Genomic DNA, 15,796 nt, shown 5'->3' on the forward strand with positions numbered 1-15,796 from the left:
TCTCTCTTTCACACACACACACACACACACACACACACACACACACACTCAGTTTCTCTCTCATCAAATCCATCTATCTACCTAAGTAGTGCTCCAGGCTGCGGAGGAGCAGTCTTTTCTAATACCCAGAACCAGGACAAGGAGGACATTTTCTAATTGCTCTGCGGTGTGTGTTTGCATGGGCGCCATCTGCGAGCGTCTGCCTTTCCCTCAATTAAAATTCTTAGATTAACGAGATTGAAATGTTACTATACTGGCAGTGTGTGTGTATGTGCGTGTGTGGAGTGTGTACAAGGCTGTGGAGTTGGTGTGTGTGTATGTGTGTGTGTGTGTGTGTGTGTGTGCGTGGAGTGTGTACAAGGCTGTGGAGTTGGTGTGTGTGTGCGTGTGTGTGTGTACGTGCGTGTGTGGAGTGTGTACAAGGCTGTGGAGTTGGTGTGTGTGTGTGTGTGTGTGTGTGCGTGCGTGTGTGGAGTGTGTACGAGGCTGTGGAGTTGGTAATTACAGTAACACCTCGTTGCATTCTCAGTGCCTGTTTAAGGAGGGTGTGGAAAGGGTGTTCTATTCTTCTCACTGATTATCCCCATATCTCTTACTGAAATAACACTGCTGCTGCTTTTAATGCAGCCACTAAAAGTCTCTCTCTGTCGATATTGAGGATTAACTAAAACAATATTGTTTTCTCCTTGCAAGTGTTTTTGTTGTGCCGATCTCTCCCACTCTTCAACACTGGCATGTATATGCACACATGTCCATGTAGGCAAATACATCCAGTACAGACATGAGGGCCTTTGTCATTTTGAGGACATTGGGAAGCTTTGCTAATCTCTATATTGTGTCACCATTGCACATATTTAGGCCATACAGGCTTTACATGAAACATAATGTGTGAAGTACGGCATATCATACACACACTCACAGACACACACACACATACCAGCAGTATTCTGCAGCATTACAACACAAATCTCCCAACTCCATTGTTGCTTCTCATTATAATTTAAACACTACTCTGCCCACCCATTCCCATCTCTCCACCCACTCTCTCTCTCTCTTTACTCCAAATATCTCCCAACTACCCACTCAGACCTACACACTATCTGTGATCACCACAGAGCTTGATGGAAGGTCCACAGTGCCTCCCGCCCTTGCAAACAGACATTTCGCCTGGGCCCATTTCCTCAAGGCCTTTTTGTCAATATTACTATCCTCCATATTGCCATCGCCTCCCTGTCTGTTCTAATGGTCAGCCGTGTTGAGTGTAATAGCCACCTGCTGTACGCAGAGCAGCGGAGGACTGCAGTAATTACAGCATGCAGGCTGATCCTCCTGCTCAGGACCAGAATGTTAATGTCTTATCAGGGCCGGAGCAGGGGAGAGCACAGCGTAGAGGAGATTCCTCTCCCTAAGGTGGGAAAGGGAGGTGAGGTAGAGGGGTGGGTGTTGACCGAATAGGGTGTACACACATACACACACACACACACACACACGCACACAAGCCAAACGACATAGGTTTGACAGAGCGGAAGAAAGGAGAGTGGGGCCCTTTAATGAAATGATTCCTTTTCCCGTATAAGCTTGTTCTCCCAGACCATCCCTCTCACATACCCACTGGAGTGTGGCACCCTCTCTGCTGCTCCGAGCCAGTCTGGCACCGGGGCTTTCTCTGAGGTGTGCAAGCATCCCCACTCACCCTAATTCATCCTGCTCTACTCCACCCCCTCAGGCTGGCACACCTGACTGGAATGCCAAAGTTTACGGAGCATTTGTATTCATAAGCCAACAAGGCCCCTTGCTGGAGCTTTCTCCCTCATAGCTGCAGTTCAAGGAACACCGGGCTGGATTCCATGTTTCTGAGGTGATTTCCTTTAGAAGATAAAGTGACCTGCATCCCACAGGGTTGCTACATAGACTGGGCGGTTATGCCTTCTTGTATGTGCACCGTGTTTTGATTCAGACCTTCTCCGAGAGCCTAGAGAAAGAGTTAGAGAGTGTCAGAGAGAGAGTGTCAGAGAGAGAGTGTCAGAGAGAGAGTGTCAGAGAGAGAGAGAGAGAGACACAGAGAGAGACAGAGAGAGAGAGACAGAGAGAGAGAGAGAGAGAGACCGAGGTGTGATTGCTGCTACAGTGTGGACAGTAGGGCTTTGATAATTCATGAGAAGCTGATAAGGGGATAAAAGCTGTTCTCAACTGATGGAGGGAAACCAGGTGGCGGAGAAAAAGTGAGGGAAGAGATTCAGAGGGAGAGAGATAGAGATGGTGCCGGTGACAGAAAGCTGGCTTTGAGTAAACATTGTTTGCTCACAACAACAAAAGAGCATGCACTCATATGATTGTTAGTTTATTGACCAGGTAACTATAGCACCGCGGAGACGCACCGAATGATACTTTGCAGGTGTGACACAAGGGCCCAGGGAAATAGCTACGCGCCTCCACCTCTGAACGCCATTGAAAAGTGCATCTTCCTGTAGAGGGTATAGGGAGACGGAGGAGAAGAGAGAATGAGAGCCAGCACACATGGGAGAGGGGATAGGGTCCTGGAAAGGGGGGAGGGACAGAGGGAAAGAGAGATCGAGTGAGGATGATGAAGGAAGCCAAGGAGGAACACAGAAGAGAAAGAAACGGTGAACCAGATGGAAAGACGTCAGAAATGGTGCAAGTTTGACATCCATCGTTTCATAAATCCTATTCCTGTGTTTGTTTGGAGCGCGGCAGACTTTACTTTGCGGCCCCTTATGGCGCCTCCCTGGCAGTGCCTTGCTGCTTCTGTGTGTGTGTGTGTGTGTGTGTGTGGGAGTACGGTCATTAAAGCGATGTGATTTTATCTCCTCTCGTCTCGGTCTGCTGTCCGTCTGCAGGCTGGACTAGGGACGGCGCTGGACTCCCAGCGCTTGGCTAATCCCAGCGGCTTAGAGCAGACGCGAGGAACAGTCCTTGTCTGATGATTGGTACATTGTTTCAAGGCACTTGGGCTCTCCGTCCTCCTGGCGTAGACTAAAGGAGAATAGGAGAGAGGAAGGGGAGAAGGGAGGGGAGATAAAAAAGAGAGAGAGAGAGAGAGAGAGAGAGAGAGAGAGAGAGAGAGAGAGAGAGAGAGAGAGAGAGAGAGAGAGAGAGAGAGAGAGAGAGAGAGAGAGAGAGAGAGAGAGAGAGAGAGAGAGAGAGAGAGAGAGGTAAAAATGGTTACAGATAGGTTTGGAGAAAGAGAATGAGGAGAGAGAGAGTGAAGGGGAATCATAGGGAACAATAATAGACAGAGGGAGCAGGATGAAAAGACAAGTGTCTGCTCTCCCAGATGACAAACTGTTCTATATGCTTGTGCTTATGGCTGCATTTTAGAGGACACTTGAATAGATCTGGGTGATTTTCACTGATTATCCTAGGTGGGATGGAGCCATGGAAATGCAAACAGTGTGTATTACATACACATTCACATGCTCACACGCACAATTTCTCTATTACATTCATAGATATGAAGGCTTGCCTGTTACAGTAAACGTCTAACTTTCAGTGTCAGATTTCACTCAAAGTGTCTTTGATCAGTGATTTTTGTCTGTGTTGACATGCAGTACGAGTCAGTGGAAATGATAACGATAGAATAATTGCCAAGATTGAATAAGGTGTTTGTCTGATTCGCCCTTGTCTTTTCACTCTATTTTTATTGAGCTGCTCCTGAAGCGACAAGGTTGTTAGCGGCTAATGGTGGCAACGCAACAAAGGCCGCAAATTAGGTTTGGCGGCCGACGGGCGCTTTAATGGTTCAATAAAAATCAGTTTTACCCACCGCTAGCCGCCGCCCAGCCAGACACCAGGCGTCTTCCCTTCTCTCTCCACCAGTCTTCTTTCCATCAGACATCTGGGCAAGTGCACTCCAATCACACCCTCCGTACAGACCAGAGATTTTTATAGCACGCCATGTCCGCTCTCAAGATGGCTTTTCAATTAAGTCAATTGGCTCCCAATGATGTGGGTTTAACTTGCTGAGCATTGATTGAGCCAGCTCAGGCCCAGCCCCCTCCTTTCTCTTTGCCAGACAGTCAGCCAACCAGCCAGACAGCTAGTGTTTCAAGGTAGACTTGTTTTGATATAGGAGAAAGAATCAAATCAAATCCCAATTGGCAGGTCTTTGAGGCCTGATATCCATGCTCCCGTGGTGAATCGTTTTATTCCAGTCCTGTGAGTGAACCACTTGTTTATACCGCAGACAACATTGATGTTAGATGTGATCCAATTTCTTTTTTTTCATATTGGTAGCCTGGAACAGAAGTGTAAATGTGTGTTGAGAATCGTACACACTTTTCTCAAGGTCAAGTACATTGCCTACAGTACTAAGGAATACAGTTTTTTAACAGAATCTGTTATAACAGAATAGGTTTTTTCACACAAATCTATGCCAACTGCAATACTGTAGCTAAGTAACTGATTCATTGTCTTAAAACAGGAAATAAGAATCCGTCTTCAGTCATTCATTCAAGCCTCTTTACCTCCTGGTGATGTTGGTTGCCTCAGGTAATGACCAGTAATAATTTATTCATTAAAATCCATTATCTGATTAATTCCAACTAATCAGACGGTTCTGTTTCAGTAAACCCAGTCAGAGGCTAACAGAGACTCACCTGACCGCGTTTCATCTCCTCACCCCCGCTGCGGAAAGAGTGAGAGAGAGAGACAACGGCAAATCTGGGTTTTGGGTGAAGAAGAGCGTTGATTAAGGTTTTATGTGAGAACAGGGGCTGGGAGAGGGGCTGTGTACCAGGGGAAGCTAAACCAAACAAGCCTGGCTCCCCCGAGCTAATGAATAATGTATTGCAGGAAAGCAGTGCATTCTGTTAGCGCCACCACAACAGTAAACTGCCAGTTAACACTGAGAAGCTGTAAAAGGGGAGTTATGGAGGTGTTTCCCAGCGAGACCTGGCTCAGATCAAGGACTTTCTTCCTGTCGTGTTCTACAGGCTTGGACTGGAACCACCCTTGCTATTTTGAAGTTAATCAAAGATGTATTATCTGGTTTATGTACCCAGATACAGTTATATACAGTACAAACAGACAGCTGTAGAAGGCTGTCAATGTACAGTTAATGGAGTCTGGCCTGTCAATCCTTTCTGTAGTTCTCTTAGCAGATATTTGTAAAGCTGTCCTCCAAGAATGTTCTTTAATTGTTTATCTTTAGCTTAATGGCCTGTTTCATTCAGTCCCATAGCTTCCCATGGTTCTCTAATTCATGACCTATTCTGCTTTGAGTGAGGCTCCAGCAGAGTATTTGCCTGCTTCCGGGCATGGGGAATTGTGGACATGGTTAGCAACAGGCGGTGTGTTTGCCGAGTTTTGAAAGTGTTAGCCCATTTGTAGGGCTGTAACTAGGGAGGGTGCTTCAGCTAGCAGCATGGGTTCTGATGCTGTGGAAACGCCTCACCACCAACCCCAGCTTCCCAGCGACCTCGCCGGAGCCTCCTCAGGGTCAAACACACTCTGGAGAAGATTAATGAGTCCTCATGAAACCAGCGTTTACCTGCATTAGCCAACAAGCCGACTGAGCGCAGTGTCTCCGTTTCATCATCCTGTGAGGTCGACCTACTCTATTTGTGTGGAAGGACAGGATCACGCTACAGTATGATGGTATCTCTGCACCCACGCCGTTAGTGTGTCATTTTGGTCTGTTGCATAACGCCTAGGCAATAGCCAATTGCAACCAGTAGTCAGTAGGTGAAGAGAGACATTTTAACTGTCCGTTTGCCTCAATTGGACACAGTCAGCCTCCTCTTCTCGGGGGACATTGATTGACATGGTGTGTTTACAGACACCGGGGTGTGTAACAACACTTATCAGGGTCTCACAGCCCCAGGAGTATACTTGGCTCAGCTCACCGGCTCACACACACACACACACACACACACACACACACACACACACACACACACACACAGCCTTTCAATGTTAATGAAACGGGATACTTACAGTGGTGAAGGGGAGGTTGGGGAAGGGGGGGGGTCATTACACTTGTGTGTGTGTGTCTCTCTCTCTCTCTCTCTCTGTCTCTCTCTCTGTCTTGCTCTTTATTCAAATGAAGAGCTAGGCCCTGGGGAAATGTAAAGGTTGGTGGTGGTGTGTCTGTGTGTTTATTTGTGTGTGTATGCAGGTGTATGTTGTTAGCAGGGGGTTGGTCTCACAGCCCTCTCTAAAACAGGCCACAGAGGCAGGGCTGCGTAGGGAAGGTCATTTAGATAAGGGGGAATGATGTTCGGCCTGGAAGATAGGGAGGCACCGCAATTGCCACCACACCCATAAAAGTATCTTTAAATATCTGCCTGCCACAGGCCCACTAACAATGGAGGAGGGGTGTGCATGTGGGGACTCCTCCCCAAACCCTCCCCCACCCCCCGTGCACATACACATGGACACACTAAAACACCTGCCAATGAAAGCTATCCTAGCTCAAATGTGTCCACGGTTCATGTATGGCCCAGTGCGTTGTAGGGAGGCACTGACACAATATGCCTCTCAGTTTGTCAAAAAACAGTGCAGGGGCATAATCGCACACACATCCACACATACATCCATGTTCTTCATCGATACACACATCCACAGCACAGTAAGACACACACATTTACATTTACCCCTGACTGAGTCTCACACCTTAATTCTGGATCCAAGGGGAAGAGGTGCCTGGAGCGGTTTACTGGGTGAAATTTACATTTATACTGACATGGAAAAGCAGGTCTATCCCTGGAGCGTAATACAAACCAGACCGGCAGTAGCATCTCTCTCTCTCTCTCTGTGTCCATTTCTCTTCCTATCTCTCTCTCCAACCAGGCTTTTTCATGAAGAAATCAGTTCCTAGGAGGCTGCAGTTTTGCAGCTGACTTTATTTGCCTTTGAGCTGCTTGTTTGAGGAGGCCTCAGTGAATCGTTTCTCCGCTTCCTCTTCCTCTCACGCGTACTCTCTCTTTCTGTCTCTCGCTCACATGCGTGTATTTGACCCTCTTCCCTTTTCCCAGCTCAAAACAAAAAACTCTGACGAGAAGAATGTCAATAGAACATACCCGTAAATATTCTTCAGCCAAACTGCTTCTGAGGCATTTTCCTGATGACAAATTCGGCATTCTAATATTAATGGGTACAAAATGAGAAATGTGCCCATCGTAGTGTGCACACAAAGTATTCCCTGTTTAAGATGAATCTATTCCACTAGCACCTCATTTGTTTTTGTCTGCGCTCACATGCTCAGCGAGAATGGCACATAGCATGAACTGGCATCTGATAATTCACTTATATATTAAAACATTCTTCTGGGGAATGCCGTATTTTTCAGCCAGCTATGCTGAAGAGGGGAGGATGGGTAAGGGGGGGGGGGGGGGGCCTCCCAAGAAGACCAACATCGTATGCTAATAGCAGAGTTGGTAATGAGTTGTAATGGTGCCCATTTTCTCCACAATAATTAATGAGAACGAAGGGAGTGTACGTGACATCCATTCTGAGGGGCACGGTGTGGAACGTCCCCAATGCCAAGTGTTCCGGAACAAACCGGATGAACCCCTTATGCGAAGACTCCCTCGGACCCTTTGGTCAGGTTGGTTGAGTTGGGCTGCCATTATTCCACTTACAGGCAATGTGGTGGCTGTACATGCACGATACGTATACAAGACCAAGCTGCAGCTGGGTGTCATGAACAAGGACAGGGAGTCAGGTGGCTGAGCGGTGAGGGAATCGGGCTAGTAATACGAAGGTTGCCAGTTCGATTCCCGGTCATGCCAACTGACGCTGTGTCCTTGGGCAAGACACTTCACCCTACTTGCCTCGGGGGAATGTCCCTGTACTTACTGTAAGTCGCTCTGGATAAGAGCGTCTGCTAAATGACTAAATGTAAATGTAAGGACATGGAGGAGCCTTTTCGACTTCCTGTGGCGGAGGCGTTCCAGGAGGCGTTCGAGGCCCCAGTAGCCTGGCTCCTTAATCTGGTGAGAAGGACAACCTGGGCTCCCAGAAGAGTGACAGCGGGAGGTCATGGGGAACACAGACACCGAGCCAGATAGTGTCTCTCTCCAGATGAAGGGGACAGCAGCTGAGAGCGTAGAGATGCCAGCTGGTATAAATCACTCCGCGGGCTAGACGCACACATATTGGCTAGACGGACGCACACCCGCTCACATGTGTGATAGTAATCTGACCCCTGCTGAAACACGCGGGCATTTAAACAGCACGGTGACTAGATAAGAGAGGTGGGAGTCAAGGAGGAGGGCCTTTATGTTGCAATCTCTCTTCACTGACTCCCACTGCTTGTAGTCAAGTGGAGAATGGGACATGAGGAGATTCAAGGCTCGGAGATTCGGCATTCATGTTAATAGCTACTACACTATGGCAGATGCTTTGGAGTGGCACAATACAAGGACGAGGCCAACGTGTGTGGGTGTGTGCGTGCGTGCGTGTGTGTGTGCACGCACGTGTGAGCGTGCGCGTGTTTGAGCATGTGCACATACTGCATGTTTGTTTGGGAATACGCCAGTGGACGGTCACAGCACCCACAGGAAGTGGTGTCAGGGAGCTGAATCATTGAGTACATGCTCCAACAAGTACAAGCACAAAAAATCAATCTACAAGAGAGTCAATCACAGCCCACCCAGGCCGACTCCTTTATGCTTCCCTAGACAGTCTCGTAGTCCTCCTCTATCACAACATTCTGTATACTGTACCAAACGTAACAGACGGTAAAAGAGACATGGTCAGACGCTTGTTTCGCGTTCGTTCGATGCACACGATCCCGTTCTAATTGGCGCGACAAACAAATCTAGACGTCACTTATCGCCTCGCCGTTGGGTCAGCAGACCTGCTAATGCGTCCCTGTTGGTTCTTCAAGCCTGGCTCTCCGCCAAACCCTTTGGCGGCTCGGAGGGTGCCCGTTCGGCCCGCTCCTGAGGCTGTGTACCGGAGATGAACCTGTGCCAGGCGAAGGTGCCGGAGGAGGCGCGGTGACAGGAGCTGGCCCAGATTAGGGCTGTCACGTCAGCGCTCTCCGGCCAGGGCGGAGATGTCTCCCTCTCGGTTTTTCTGGCTGTGCTGTGAGCGTCATCATCACTAGAGCTCCGTCACATCTCCACGGCGGTTTTGACATCATTGTAATGAAGGCCTGAGGATTGATGATGCTCTGTAGGGTTTATGTCATTGTCCTTAATCAGATTAGACCAGATTGTATATCAGATCCCAAGGGAAATCCCGACTCTGGAGTCTATCACATCCTCTTCATCAGGTCAACAGCATTAGTTATATTGTCATCATCATTGTAATGATCATCATTATAAACACATCTTCTCTTGAGGCAGAATATGGCTCTCTTTTTTCTGCTAATTTACCTAGTAGAGACCACATTTTATTCCCATTCTCAATAAGTAAAATCCATGGTATCTGGCCTTGGTCTAACCTATTCTACCAGGAAGTAGTCACGCATGGGCTGCTCATTGATCACACTGAGAAGGGGGTTGGGGACAGGGAAGAGGCTGAACGATTAGGGTCATGGTAATGCTTCAGGAGATCGATTAAAGGGATATGCGTTTGTGCCACAGGGGCACGACCATAAATCCTGGATCGCAGCCCGGTCCTTGCTCTCTCTGGCAGCCAGAAAAGTGGCGTCCTGCAGACGGCAGGCAGGCCCCAGGCAGTGCTCAGCAGCATGCTGAACAGCTTCCCTAGGGGGTGCACACCCCCGGTGGCTCAGCGGGTAGAGAGTACCACATAGGCTAAGCCTGACCGCATGGTCCTGGGTTCAATTTTGGCCCGAGCCATTCCCTGCATGTCATCCCCTTTCTCTCTCTCTCTCTCTCTCTCTCTCTCTCTCTCTCTCTCTCTCTCTCTCTCTCTCTCTCTCTCTCTCTCTCTCTCTCTCTCTCTCTCTCTCTCTCTCTCTCTCTCTTCTCCCCCCCCAGACTTTCCTGTCTCTCTGTTTCTGTCTGTGTTCAAAATAAACAAAGACCAAAATATACCTCAAACAGCTGCCCAGGGAGACACGGGGGCAGTGGAGCACGCTAAACACCATGCGACTCAGTGTGGGTCAACTAGTCTGAAATGATTGTTTTGGCATGTGGGTAGAAACATTCATGGAAAAGGTAAAATTGTCATGTGACACCTATTCTTATGACACGTGTTTAGGGAAAGCCACCTCATGGACATGATCTGTGCTGTGGGATGTATTTGGAAGAATGTCTATTTGTAGTTACGTAACAGCATTATTTTTGCCCAAGCATGCACACACACACATGCACTTTATGTGGGAACTTATGATGGACGGTTCCATGGCCTGGGAGTGAGTTTGTCATTGTTGCCAGTGAGTTCATCATCAGACAGAGTGATAAAGATTGCCACAAAGCCATTACAGTTTTATTTGGTGCAGCCAAGGATTAGTGGGAAGGAATTAATATGGTTAGAGGCTGCCATAAATATAAAGCATTTTTCTCTCCCTCAGAGTCTATTCCTCAGTAAAATTAATCCTGGTAAAACGGCTGAGGTTTATGAACATGAAATAAATACTAATTTGAAGTGTAAACACTGTCAGACACAACAGTCTCTAATGTTTGATCGTTTTTATGTTGCACGCCAGATATAACACGCTGGACATGACCATGGGTCGTCCACATTCACTTTTTGGCTCTATCCACAAATAATGATGACTTGTGACAGAATGTGTGTATCTCCCTGCATGTGTGTATGTGTGCATGCGTGCCGGCCTGTGTATGCATATGTATGTGTGTGTGAGTGTGTGAGTGTGTGTGCGCGTGTGTGTGCGCGTGTGTGTGTGTGTGTGTGTGTGTGTAGGCATGTGTAAATACGTGTATGCGTGTGTATGCCCTTGTGTGTGTGTGTGTGTGTGTGACTGACACATGTGGGTTCATTCCTGCCCGAGGCTGACTACTGCGAGGGTTCAGCTGGAATCAATCAGCTTGTCGCATCATCAAACACAGTGATGAAATCGCAGGACCCCCGTGATGGAGTTTAGATGTGCGCAGAGGTGATTCATCTCACAAGATCTGTTTCGCAGCCTCATTGTGATTTGGCTTTGCCATGCAGACAGCCATATCCCCCTGCCTCTTTGACATCTCATTTATTTACATGTGTTAGGCGTTTGGAGGTGAACGAATGATGACATGTTCTCCTATTCAGTCATGGCATCAGAAAATCCTTCCCTGTGCCATCTAGTCAGCTGTAGTACACTGACATTAACTAACACAACCAGGACACTGGCACACGATTAGCAAAGCCACCCCAAACCACCTTAGCTTTGGCTTTTTATTAGACTTTTAAAAGACATATTCTCTCATCAACTCCTAACAAGTGTCTCAGGTTATTAAATAGCTTGATTACAATGGCGTACAGGCCCCGAAGGTTCTTGCTATGACTTCAGATGATGGCCCTTGTGCAGATCTGTAGGCAGCCCTGTGAAGCAGACCTTCATTTGGCTGATGAATGGACAAACCTTCGGAACTCTCACACTGGAATATTCATATCTCGCCACTTTGATGTAAAGGCACTTTGTCGGCCAGGAGGCCGCTGCCCAATACCCCTCTCCCCCCCCCACCCCCAAGCCCACCCTCCCCACTGTCCCCCAGTCCCCCCCTCCCTGCACTCCAATTAAATTGTTAAGTCACACAGCTTCATAACCAGGTTACCATGGAGACACTCGAGGATCAGTAGCTATAGCTCCTTGCTGCAGCATCATAAATTGGAAAAGGCTTCATGGGCCAACATCTCTCAATGGCTATTACTATGAACTAATACACTCCATACATCATGGGTGATACGGACCTCAGAGGGGTGTGTATGTGTGTCTCTGTCCTTACCTGTGTGTGTGTGTGTGTGCACATGCTGTGTGAATCCGCACTGTTGCGTTTGGGAGTGTGTGTGCGTGTGTGTGTGTCAGTATGTGCAAATCTGCACTGGTATGTTTGTGTGTGTGTTTGTGTGTGCGTGCGTGTGTGCGTGCCAATACACACTGGTGTGTGTGTGAGTGTGCTCCTCTAGCTGCCTAATTGTAGGAAGTGGTTGAAGTTAGAATCTATAACACTCTACTGTGATAACCATTTCATTGGAATTAATTTGTTGAGTTCAACTATTCCAAAGAATTCAATAGGAGGTATAGTAATGTCAGTTTAAAAGCTTCTCATCCTGCAATTGTAGTCCCCCAGTTGCTCAGATGGCGTTAATTGGGGTCAAATGCACACCATGCACAGAATTTGTCGTAAATAACTCACACAGAAATCAAACAGAGACTGAAAGGTAAGTGAAAAAGTGAATCGGGGGGGAAAGGCTGCAGGTCACATTCACTTCACCTTGGGAGCCTAATCTCACATTACAATCTGCAAGGCTCTTGCAGGCACCATTGTTTTCTCCTGCTCATATGAAATAAAGATCCCATTTAATCACAAAATCCAAGTACAATGCAATATCTGGAGAGGAACTATTGATTCTGACAGCTGCTTCTTAAGATGCATATAGTAAATTGTTGCTGACAAATATTACATGTCTAACATTTCATTATATCTGGCAACCCAGACCATCTTTATGTCAGAAACAACAGCAACTCTGACTCTAGTGAGAGAATGGGAGGCCCTCTAAGTGGATCAGGGAAACAGCATATTTACTTTATTGTTATCTTGTGGTTTGTCTCTTGGACTGCAATTCCTCCCATGAAACTGAAGGTTGAAACAATTGGAGAGTACAGGGTAGCAGAGACAGATCTTGAATGGAGAGGTTGGAGGCACAGGTTATGTGATTTGGACTGGTGTGGGCTGGGCAGAGACACCCCCTGTGGCCTCATCCAAGTTATTGCTTTGTTTCACCACTCAGGCAAGCCCTGCACACCCACATTAGCTGTGTGTTGGCCAACTATTAGTGCAGTGCCAAGTGTCACCCCCCACCCCAAACAAACACACACCACCCCCTCACCCCTCTCCCCTATCGTTAGGCAAGATATCATGAGGCTGAGTCAAACTGGAGAAGTGTGGGAGGCATCCAGTGGTTCCACAGTTTTGGACGGGTTTCTAAAAATATGTGGGCACAATTTCAAATGAGAACCAGTTGACCTGTTGCACATATACTTATTTTGTCATCCATGGAGATTGGTTGACAAAAACAAGTGTAATTAATTGATGTACTTCCATTGACTCACATCTACTCTTTCGGAGAGTGATCAAAACATTGAACAAGTATCTACCGTTTTCTTTTATGAATGAATGAATAAAAACATGAATAACTAAATAAATAGAAAGCCCCGGGCTTGGCCTTTGTCTCTCAAGCACTTGCCTGGAAGCTTTTATTTGTGCATAGCTTTGAAATGACTATAAAGTGCATTAACATATGCAGTCTAACCTTTCCATTATGGCTGATCCCAGTGGGATGGTGGAGAACCAGGTCTTTGTTCTGTGTTAGATCTGTCTGGGTGTAACAGCACACTGACGACTGGTGCTGCTGAGCCCAACACCTTGCCCATCCTTGTTGCCTCACATCCCTCTCAATCATCCTGTTGTGAAAAACATATAGGATATGAACAGACTATTCAGCTGTGGCAAGAACATATCCTTGCTGTAGGCCTGCTGTGAATTCGGAACATCTTTGCAATGTTACAGGTTTAAATCTCCCCTGTACTGTTTGTCGTTTTTGATCAAAGCGTCTGCAAATGATTACATTGCATTACAGTAGCTGGAATGACCTGATTAGATCAACAGAATGGATTGATTTGAACTCTCACAGAGTAAAGTATGAGTATTCCAGCTTGCTGTAAGAGTATCCCATTACTTGAAGAATTTGATGTTTTTATGTATTTTTAAGATCATTTGGAGTCATACGCCTGTTGGTGTCTGCCTTATTTCCTGACTCAAATCCCCCCCAAACACACACACACACACACACACACAACTGTCTGGGGGAAGCAGCTGGTTGGCATAGCAACCCTGTAGCCTGTTTTAATTTCTCACAGTGAGCGATGATAACGACAGAAAACGACAATAATGCTCAGGAGGAATAGGCAGTGTAAGCCTCAACCATGAAAATCGTTTTAGAGATTTTTTTTTTTTTTACTTCAAATAATACAATTAGGATTCAATAAATGCTAAACTGCTGCACTCCTCGAAAGCACCTTCCAAGAAAGGCATGTGCAAGTTCATATTAAATATATTTGCAAGCAACTGTTGTAGCTGTTGTGATATTGAAGTCTTGTTTACTAACTTGTACTGTATACTGTTGACTTGTATACTGTAGATGACATGTATACCATTGCCTTGTATACTGTAAACTAGCACCAAGAGGAGAAGGAACAAGAACAGAGAGGGGGGGGGGGAATTAGGGGAGAGGAGAGGCACTGATCATCTCACCACAGATACCTCAGAGGTAAAAAGGTGATTGTTGACATTGTTCTGGAGGCCCTTTGCCTGAAAACAAGAAACATTTTGACAGCTAAGGCAGTCTAATTGTAAGGAAGGTAGAGAGAAGGTAACAGCCGAGTGAACAGAAAGGATAGAAGTGGGGGGTGGAGTAATAATGGTTACTAAGGCGACAGCATGCCACGTTATCCGAAAGGGGAGGCACTCGGGGAAGGTCAGGTGGCGTTGCAGCGCCTGACTAAATCAAGTCTGAAGTGTGAGGTCCCAAGTGGGTCTAAGGTGTAAACATACCTCCTTTAGAGCGTTAAGAACAAGCCAACGTTTGTTAGAATAAGGCCTTGTTCATGCTTCCAAACAGCCTTGGGGCTATAAATCCCGTAGATATGGCCTCTAAAGACGGGGAAAGAGGAGCAAGGAGGAAGAGTCAGGTGGCATGGGGATATGGGTGGAGGATAGAAGATAGGAGTCTGGTGGTGTGCTGTGCGCTTTGACTTATGAGGTCAGCTGCCATGCGCCCAGCCTGTGATTGGATCTGAAGGTAGTGCTGGAAGTCCTGTCTGTCACCTGGAATCTCTGATGTCACCCCTCTGGTGCTCCTCCACACTGTCCTGGATGACTATATACTTTCATTCTGGGAGACAGAGTGGTTGCTTAAGCCTTACGATGGCAAATAAATTCCATGGCAGGCATTCCTTTTTTGTTCTCTCTCTCTCTCTCTGTCTCTGTCTCTGTCTCTATCTCTCTCTTTTTCTCTCTCTCTCTATCTCTCTCTCTATCTCTCTCTCTCTCTTTCTCTGTGGCTCTCTCTCTGTCACTCTCGCCATCTCTCTATTCCTATTTTCTCTTCTCTCTCCCTACTCCATTTTCTCTCTCTACCTCTTTCTCCGTCCCACTCCCCCTTTCTCACTCTTTCCCCTTTCTGTATCTCTCACACTTTCTTTCTGCCGTTCTCTTGCCATCTCTCTTTTCTTTTCTCTCCCCTTTTCGCTCTCTCTCTCTCCCTCTTTCTTCCTACCTCCCTACCTCCCTTTCTCACTTTCCCTCTCTCTCTCTCTCTCTCTCTCTCTCTCTCTCTCTCTCTCTCTCTCTCTCTCTCTGCGGGATGGAAATCAATAGGCTTTCAAGTGTGAGTCAATGCAGAAACGAATAGCCAACAAACCTTGGCCATAAAAGAGCACAGGCTGCTTCACACAGCGGTAGTAAAGAGAAGGAATCGTGCTAAAGTACTCTGTAGCCCCATGTGACTTTATGGAGTTGTCCTCCGTAGTGTAATGGAATGGTTGGTCAGGATAACTTGAATTTCGATCAGGAGCAGGAGTTAAGACACCTATTTCTATCGCACTGAATCTTGATGAAGCACTACAGCAGAGACTTGGCTTCCAACATTCAGTGAAATGACAATTACATATAGGCTTGTAGATTTATTGTGTAATGTT

General features: G+C 46.9%; 1 protein-coding gene across 1 annotated transcript in view; it reads left to right on the top strand.

Moving 5' to 3' along the window:
- Positions 1-15,796, top strand: part of LOC134022400 (adhesion G protein-coupled receptor A3) — an 81,422-nt gene that overhangs the window by 39,208 nt on the left and 26,418 nt on the right. The gene's annotated exons all lie outside the window — the stretch shown is intronic.

Source organism: Osmerus eperlanus, chromosome 6 (assembly GCF_963692335.1).
Source record: "Osmerus eperlanus chromosome 6, fOsmEpe2.1, whole genome shotgun sequence".
Classification (NCBI taxonomy): domain Eukaryota; kingdom Metazoa; phylum Chordata; class Actinopteri; order Osmeriformes; family Osmeridae; genus Osmerus; species Osmerus eperlanus.